The sequence below is a fragment of the Macrobrachium rosenbergii genome, chromosome 11 (genome assembly GCF_040412425.1).
Source record: "Macrobrachium rosenbergii isolate ZJJX-2024 chromosome 11, ASM4041242v1, whole genome shotgun sequence".
In the NCBI taxonomy this organism is placed as follows: Eukaryota; Metazoa; Arthropoda; class Malacostraca; order Decapoda; family Palaemonidae; genus Macrobrachium; species Macrobrachium rosenbergii.
This window is the reverse complement of record NC_089751.1, coordinates 42,988,356-42,998,116: the sequence shown is the minus strand read 5'-3', so window position 1 is coordinate 42,998,116 and position 9,761 is coordinate 42,988,356. Positions and strand designations below refer to the sequence as shown.

The window sequence follows — 9,761 nt, the reverse complement described above, 5'->3', positions numbered from 1 at the left end:
GGTCTGTTTTATTTCATTATAGTTTCAGTATTTTCCTATCCATCCATCCGCACTTGGTTTAGTTCCTTATTTTCATTAAAATATCTCTAACGTTGTCCATAACCACAGACGTTTAAATTTTTCTTCATGTTGTTATAGAATTCGTAAACTAACCATAAAATAACATTGGTCACTGGACATTGCCTTATGGCACTCCTTATGGTAGACACTGATTCAGACTGCAGTGGGGTAACTCCTGGACATTTCCTGCGTCTTTTATCTAACTTATATCCATTTTAAGTCTTTTACTATAATCTCAAATACTGCTGTCTCAAAAGAGGTCTTTAAGGCTAATACCATTAATGTTTCATACTTATCATCATGTACATTTTTAAAAGGTAATTGATTGCGGAATACAGTATAGTTCTGGTAGATATACCACCTGTCTATCTGTCTGTCTGTCTGTAAAAAGAACTTATAATTTATAAGACGTTCATCAATCTGATTACACACTATTGTTTCAGTCATTATTGACCCGGACGATATAAGTAGATATTGGCCAATAGCATAAAACATAGAATGAAGCGACGATTGTGTCCCTTCAGGAAGAATTAGTCCAGTTTCGGGTACCATTTGAACATGATGAGATGCAACAGCAGTAGTCACAAGAAAAGCGACACCTAAGTACAAGAGTATTATACCAATTGACGATGAGCCAAAATATGATCCCTTGTTCCGTTGTGTTGAAACAGTAATATTAAAGATACGTTCAAATTCTTTTATGTAATTTAAGTCTCCTGTTATACTCAAATGGACATTTATAATATTTTTCATTAATTAAAATTCTGAGATATAACAGGACATAATTGTTTAATCTACTTTTGAATTATACACTAAAATTACTTTCTAGCAAGAATTAACAAACTTGGAGCCACCAGTAGACTTAAAATTATGAAGTTATTCACTCCATAATAAAAAAAAGCAAAAATAACATTAAGCACTGGGTATGTCAGCAGCGGCTACAGGTTCAAAGGCCGCAAAATTCCGCCGAGCAGAGAAGTCTACACATGCCCAAGGCCCCTGAGCCGTCTACACATGCCCAAGCCCCTGAGCAGTTTACACTTGTCCAAGCCCCTGAGCAGTCTACACACGCCCAATCCCCTGAGCAGTCTACACATGCCCAAGCCCCTGAGCAGTCTACACACGCCCAAGCCCCTGAGCAGTCTACACACGCCCAAGCCCCTGAGCAGTCTACACACGCCCAAGCCCCTGAGCAGTCTACACACGCCCAAGCCCCTGAGCAGTCAACACACGCCCACGCCCTTGAGCAGCCTTCACACACCCAAGCCCCCTGAGCAGTCTACACACGCCCAAGCCCCTGAGAAGCCTACACACGCCCAAGCCCCTGAGCAGTCTACACACGCCCAAGCCCCTGAGAAGCCTACACACGCCCAAGCCCCTGAGCAGTCTACACACGCCCAAGCACCTGAGCAGTCTACACATCCCAAGCCCCTGAGCAGTCAACACACGCCCACGCCCTTGAGCAGCCTTCACACACCCAAGCCCCTGAGCAGTCTACACACACCCAAGCCCCTGAGAAGCCTACACACGCCCAAGCCCCTGAGCAGTCTACACACGCCCAAGCCCCTGAGCAGTCTACACATCCCAAGCCCCTGAGCAGTCAACACACGCCCACCCCTGAGCAGCCTTCACACACCCAAGCCCCTGAGCAGTCTCACACACACCCAAGCCCCTGGGCAGTCTACACACGCCCAAGCCCCTGAGCAGTCTACACACACCCAAGCCCCTGAGCAGTCTACACACGCCCAAGCCCCTGGGCAGTCTACACATCCCAAGCCCCTGAGCAGTCAACACACGCCCACGCCCTTGAGCAGCCTACACATACCCAAGCCCCTGAGCAGTCTACACACGCCCAAGCCCTGGGCAGTCTACACATCCCAAGCCCCTGAGCAGTCAACACACGCCCACGCCCTTGAGCAGCCTACACACACCCAAGCCCCTGAGCAGTATACACACGCCCAAGCCCCTGAGCAGTCTACACACGCCCAAGCCCCTGAGCAGTCTACACACGCCCAAGCCCCTGAGCAGTCTACACACGCCCAAGCCCTGAGCAGTCTACACACGCCCACGCCCTTGAGCAGCCTACACACACCCAAGCCCCTGAGCAGTCTACATACGCCCAAGCCCCTGAGAAGCCTACACACGCCCAAGCCCCTGAACAGTCTACACACGCCCAAGCCCCTGAGAAGCCTACACACGCCCAAGGCCCTGAGCAGTCTACACACGCCCAAGCCCCTGAGAAGCCTACACACGCCCAAGCCCCTGAGCACTCTACACACGCCCAAGCCCCTGAGCAGTCTACACGCCCAAACCCCTGAGCAGTCTACACTTGCCCAAGCCCCTGAGCAGTCTATGCATGCCCAAGCCCCTGAGCAGTCTACACACGCCCAAGCCCCTGAGCAGTCTACGCATGCCCAAGCCCCTGAGCAGTCTACGCATGCCCAAGCCCCTGAGCAGTCTACGCATGCCCAAGCCCCTGAGCAGTCTACGATGCCCAAACCCCTGAGCAGTCTCACGCATGCCCAAGCCCTGAGCAGTCTACTTATGCCCAAGCCCTGAGCAGTCCACGCATGCCCAAGCCCCTGAGCAGTCCACGCATGCCCAAGCCCCTGAGCAGTCTCACGCATGCCCAAGCCCTGAGCATTCTCGCATGCCCAAGCCGCTGAGCAGTCTACGCTTGTCCAAGCCCCTGAGCAGTCTACATGTGCTCAAGCCCCTGAGCAGTCAACACATGCCCAAGCCCCTGAGCAGTCTACACTTGTCCAAGCCCCTGAGGTCTACGCATGCCTAAGCTTAGAAATGTCCGTTCTACACATAATTTACCCTCCCGTGTCTCCAAAAGCCTAATCAATTGTTGTCAGTGAGGAGGAACTCCATTAGAATAATTTTTATATAAATAAATATTTAACTTTATGCACAGTCTTGGTATTAAACAGGCTAACAAACAGAAACCGAATAAGGAAGATAATATACCTTCATATTTGATTTTTGCCCATAAGTATGTCTCTGACCTCACTTTGTACGTTAGCTAAATATTAGGTTATGGTATGCCACTTATGAAAGTCTACAAAGTACAGTTCAAAAGCAGTGGCCAAGGTTAAATTTATATGTTGCGGCTTCATCTCTAAGTATGTCCATTGCCTTGATATAATTCTATTCTTTAGTGAAGCACATATGCCAAAGGTGTACTTTATTTCACAAAGTTCATATGTATTAGTGTTAAATTCTTATTTAACGTTTGACTTTTAGTTATTATATTTTGACCCCGTTGTGCACACTTGACTTTTTGAGTGGAGTGTGCTTGCAGAAGTATGAAATCCATCTCGTTTATTTCCAAAGTTGGGGCCAAACTTTCACTCATATTTGACCGTCCACCCATACCTTTCATTTTAACATTGACCTTATTGTACACACAGGCGTCATAATAAATGAGGCATGCCAAATATAAAGCTTAGCCAGGTAAATTCCAAATGTTAAGACAATAAATATATTCATGATGCCTGCATTAATCAAGTTAACAGTTTATGCACTTGTACACATTCGGATTGAGCTTTTGATAGGTAGATTTCATAGAATGGCAATTACGGACACACACTTTGGTCATCAGAAGTGGGCCGATATATAAAAATACTAATATTAGCAACAGCAACAAGTCAGAAATAGAATGGATAGCTGTACAATATTACTCGCTTCTCTTGCTGTATCTCTGAACGTTTTAGAATTTGAGATTTATGTTCAAAGCAATTTGAGATGGAATGGCCCAAGGGCAAGCGGTGGTTCTTAGTTTAACATGAGCCCTCAGCATCACGAATACTGAAATAAACTTAGTTTTTACGTTACTTCTGCAACAGTACAAAGAACCATACAGAAAATTAACACATGGCTGTTAATATCAGGCATCAATAAAATACTTCCAAATTTACAGTGAGGTAATAATCTGCAATCTTTTACAGCTTTCTCTAAAGCAATGGGAATCTGAGATTTAAAAAGTGCCGTGCCATAGGATATACAAAAACTCTTGTTAGAAGAAAAATAGCATCACAAATATAGACAACAGCCGTGCCCTTGTTCTGCGACAAGACTTCAGGAAGTATCTCCCTAAGTTGCTTTGCCCCGTAGGGAGGTAGTGCCGTCATTGCACCCCATGCGGTGCACCGTAGGCATTATTAAGGTTCTCTGCAGCGTCCCTTCGGCCCCTAGCTACAACCCCTTTCGTTCCTCTTACTGCACCTCTGTTCATATTCTTTTTCTTCCATCTTACTTTCCACCCTCGCCTAACAACTGCGAGGTTTCCCTCCTGTTACACCTTTAAAACCTTTCGCCTACCAATTTCCCTTTCAGTGCTGAATGACCTCGTAGGTCCCAGCGCTTGGCCTTGGGCCAAAATTCTATAGTCCATTCCAATCCATCTCAAATTGCTTTGAACAATGGCTGCAATTTGGTCTCGCAGTCCTGACGTGACATGAGGTCGATGGTTTCTCTACCTGTTCGCTGACGATCACCGGGTGGGTTTGCAAGCATTTCCATACCTCGCCCAGTATTGGCCTCTATATAGGCCTTCTTGATGAATTAAATCAAGTTTGGGAGATATCATGTCCTTCGCAAGACATGATCGAAGGATCGGATATCAACAAAATAATAATAAACATAATGCTAAGAGATTGACACTTTCGTGAAAGACAATCTGTGTAATAAAAATCCACAATTATATAGTAAATATGCTACTATGCAAAATAAACAGAGACTTTCGAACACTTGAACGGTGTTCCTCACCGTTCAAGTGTTAGAAAATCTTTGCTTATTTTATATAGTAATATATTTACTAATAATTGTGGATTTTTATAAAATGTAGAGACAGTACAATACACACAGTCTAGATACACGAGATAAAATGATGAAAATGATAATCGGTAATATCCACAAAGTTGCAGAAGTAGTCGTAAAAATAGTATTCATAATAATGGTAATGACACTAATGATATTGAGAATAATAATATAAATATTAAAAATGATACCAGGTAAAAAACAGATTGAATACAATTAATTTCCTGCTAGGGGCCTTAGGTGGTTACGGTAGTCAGGTCCAAATGGCTAAATACGAAAAGTGAAAAAATCAAATCTCAGTAATAATAATAATAATAATAATAATAATAATAATAATAATAATAATAATAATAATAAAACACTCATAGTAGCACGAGTCTTGAAATGGAGAAACAAATCCACAGTTATGTAATTGTATATAAATTTAAAGATAAATCTATACAGAAAGCTCTCGAGAAACTGTTCGATTCCCCTGTTCAATCTTTTATAGAGACTGAGAAGGGAAAATGGAAACAGCTTCCCGATAGCTTTCTGTACAGATCTATCTTTAAATATATGTACATATACATAACTGTGGATTTGTTTCTCCAATAATAATAATAATAATGATAAAATGGTCAAGTGTCAAAAGCTGGTGTTGTGTGAAGACTTCGTCAACCATCCAGATTGCAGCGATCTGGTTCATTCGTTCTTGGTGGTCCTTCTCATGTCATGCGTGAAGACTCGCCCCTGCAATTCCTCAAGTAAAAAGGTAATCTCTGACATTATTAACTTGGTAACAGGACAGCAAGGGCAAATGTAAAGGCGTAGCGAGATCCCAGTACAGTTGTCATCTGGAAAGGAAGACAAAAAAGAGAGAGAGAGAGAGGGTTTCTTAGTGTTTATTAATGCGTAATTTTGATTACATTGGTCAGTAATCAATTTCATTTCCCTTTTCAGAATGCAGAAACAAGAGAGCAAAAATAATTATGAAAAAGAATTCATGAAGTTTCTGTAAGAAAACTAACTAGACAAATATATATATATATATATATATATATATATATATATATATATATATATATATATATATATATATATATATATATATATATATATATATATATATTACTTTTGGGATACAGTTTTTCACCTATGCAGCACTCATTGAAATTAGTGGTTTTTTTATGTTGTTGATCACCATTATTGTTGTTTCGTCATATGTCGTGGAAAAAAGAAAATCAACGAAATAGGAAGAAGTCACAAAATAGTCTGCCATTTTGTGACTTATGTGGTTCAGTTGGTGGCGCCCTTGCCTTTCAGTTGAGAGACCCGTGTTCGATCCCGCTGTGAGTCAGAAACTATATATATATATATATATATATATATATATATATATATATATATATATATATATATATATATATATATATATAGGAAAGACACATTTGTTCTTCATTTTCAGCGCATACAGTGCAGGGAAAGCTGTTGATGGCGACGTAAGCACTTGGTACTGCGCCGGTGATAATGAGGCACATTCCTGGTGGAAGCTTGACATCGGTAGTCTTCGTTATGTTCAAAAGATTGAAGTTTTGAGCCGTGCAGTGGATGACGGCGCCTACTTTCAAGATATTGAAGTGAGTATCAAGGTGGTTCTGTTGGAAAAAAAAAAGAATCATCGCTTAATAATATTCGTAAGATTCACCTGTTCGTCCTCTAGCCTGCAGCATTTTGCACATTATTGAATTCATTCTCTGCCCCTTGTCTTTCCCTTATAGCCCTCAAAAAAAAGAAAATGAGGAAGAATGTTTCACGTTTTTGTCAACAAGATCATGGATCTTCAAAAATTTATATTCAGCTCCCGAGTAAGTTAATGTGCTCAATTTTATTAAAGAGCTAGCTCTGACGACTCTTGTCTTTTGACTTCTTAAGTTTTGTATTTCAGTTGATACTTTCCAAGTCGAAAAAATCCCCAGAATTCAGGGTGATTTCTGGAGGTAAGAATATCATTTTTCGATCTTGTCAAGGGATATATTCCTTGAACCATTTAACTTAGTTTACTGTTTTGGATTTTTTAAATTCTGCAATTTCAGTAACTGTTCGTCAAAGCCGTTCATATAATAATAATAATAATAATAATAATAATAATAATAATAATAATAATAATAAAGAGCATTTAGATCATGTAACTTCGAGAACCAGTTAACAGTTCTTTGGGATTCCTATTTTTTTAATCGCTAAATATGTTATCGCATATCTGCCAAGATTGCTCTGCTTTAAAAACCATGTGTTTTCCTGCTGAACCTCTTACTAGATTTCTAGTTTTTTTTTGCACGTCTGCACAACTCCAGGTCAGGTATGGGTCCGAAATGTATTTTTTATATATTCTATATTATATATTATTTTTCTGTCTCGCCTACAAACATGTTTCTTGAACCATCTAACCTGGGGTATTGTTACGGGTTTTTGAAATTCTAAGGCTTCACTATCTATAAAAAAGGAGCATTTCGATAATGCAATTTTCAAGAATGAGTTAACATTTCTTTGTGCTACTTGCAGGTTTTTCAACGCAAATATTTGCTGTTATCGCACATTTGGCAAAATCCGTTTTTCCAGCTGAACCCTTCACTAGGTATGGGTCCGAAATATAAAACTTACTGTATATTAGTTGGCACCGTCATCAGATCAGTATGCTGATATACCGTCTACCACAATATGATCGTCCTACCTTACTAAGCATACACAAACACACATTAACAACAGCTGCAAAAAAAACTTTAAGGGGAAAGTGAAAGACTCAAAATGATCTTTCATTTTACTCTTACAATGTTTTGCAGCTGTTGTTAATGCAATTTTTTGTATGCTTGGTAAGGTAGGACGTTCATATTGTGGTAGATGGCATATCAGCATAATGATCTGATGACGGTGCCAACTAATATAAGTTTTATATTTCGGGCCCATACCTAGTGAAGGGTTCAGCTGGAAAAACAGATTCTGCCAAATATGCGACAACAGCAAATATTTGCGTTGAAAAACCTGCAAGTAGCACCAAGAACTGCTAACTCATTCTTGAAAGTTGCATTATCGAAATACTCCTTTTTATGCATTCTTTTGTTGTATAGCAAGTGAAACTGTAGAATTTCAAAAATCCGTAACAATACCCCAGGTTAGATGGTTCAAGACCGAAAAATAATATTCTTATCACAAATTTCAATGGTAAAACACGAAAACCACAGTATGCTTAAGGTGTGCTGTAAGAATTTAACAAGGGCGGTTTCTGCTTCTAGAAATTCAGAAAGATAAGATTCCTTCGAAAAAATAGAATATACTTCTAAGCATACGTGTTTTTCTACGGATAAAGTCGTGTATTCTGTTCTTAGTTTTCAGTAAAAGAAAACTATTAAGATGGCTATTTGTCTGTCCGTTCGCACTATTTATGTCCGCCCTCAGATCTTAAAAACCATCGAGGCTAGATGGCTGCAAATTGGTATGTTGATCATCCACCCTCCAATCATCAAGTATGCCAAATTGCAGCCCTCTAGCCTCAGTAGTTTTTATTTTATTTAAGGTTAAGGTTAGCCATGGATCGTGCGTCTGGCAGCGCTTTCCGGAGGCGTCGCCGACGCACCTTCACTTGACTGCATCCGAGGAGCAACTGAGCGCTTTCCGGTCGTAGCTGGGAGTTTCATGCAACATTATACGCCGTACAGAAAACTCGATTGCCCCGAAGAAACTTCTGCGCAGTTTTTACTTGTTTCTTCTTTTGTTCTCAAACGTTGACAGACGAATGGAAACCATAAGACCAGTTAGCAGTGGTGTTGTCCTTTCGGTGGAAAACTTTTCATTTTGAAATAATTACAGAATGTTGGTGAATTTTTGTCCATCCTAATTTCTTATTTATTTTGTTACACATTAGCAACCAATATAGGGACATTTTAGATGTATAACTTTTCTGCTTCAGTGTGTTTGTAATACTTTTTCTTATTATTACGTTGCTCAAAAATTTCTTCAGCTGGCCATCAAATAATATTTCCGGATATCCACCACTTTAGAAGAAAGTTCACAAGACTTCACAGTCTGTTTTGAAACTAATATACGCTCTAAAATTTCGTCGTCGCTTATGGCAAAAATAGAGATGCAATACGTTTGAAGCATAAATATGTAAACCTAGAGAAACTGAGATCTATTTCAAATGTATTGCAAGGAATAGGTATTTTTTGTTTATTTTCTGTCTTTTTTCGTGTTGAGATATTAAGTAATTATGATGATCTCCAAACTGTTATGTTGTCCTACAGTATGTATTATAAGTGTCGTCCATGCATTACCTGTAAGAGATAGGTGTACTTGGAGGATGTTCTATTGCACAAAGGTTATGAAATTTATATTAACTTCCACTGAACAAAATTAACTACGGACTTTAGCCTGTTTTAGGTTGATTTTGTTTATATTCATGATCATGTTAGCTTCAGTAACTTTTCTCAAGTAATAGGTTAACTGTCTCGCCTACCGGTACTCTGGTTGATCCTCCATATTAAACTTATTTATCATCAGTTTCATTCATTTTTCATTATTTCTTTTCCGTCACTTACTTTTCAATTTGTAACTCTCTCTCTCTCTCTCTCTCTCTCTCTCTCTCTCTCTCTCTCTCTCTCTCTCTCTCTCTCTCTCTCTGATTTTACAGTCAGTCTCTCTGCTCCATAAATCTGGGCGGTTATAATTTTCATCGTCATTTCTGTTTGGTAAGAAATTGTCGAAGGAGTCATTGCAAACTGTAGGATAGGACTAAATTAAACCCTTATCACCGTCTAGCTAAGCATGAACAGCTCTTCCATCCTCTGCTTTTGTTCGGAAACGAGAGCTGATGTAAGTTCCGGGTCACAAGAACTGCTTCGCAGATC

At 40.1% G+C, this 9,761-nt stretch overlaps 1 long non-coding RNA gene across 1 annotated transcript in view; it reads left to right on the top strand.

Moving 5' to 3' along the window:
- LOC136843382 (uncharacterized) overlaps positions 1-6,500 on the top strand; it is an 8,057-nt gene extending 1,557 nt beyond the window's left edge. The window contains exon 3 of the long non-coding RNA XR_010854537.1: positions 6,329-6,500. This is a non-coding gene — a long non-coding RNA (uncharacterized lncRNA). The remainder of the gene's footprint in view (positions 1-6,328) is intronic.
- The last annotated feature ends 3,261 nt before the right edge of the window (positions 6,501-9,761 follow it).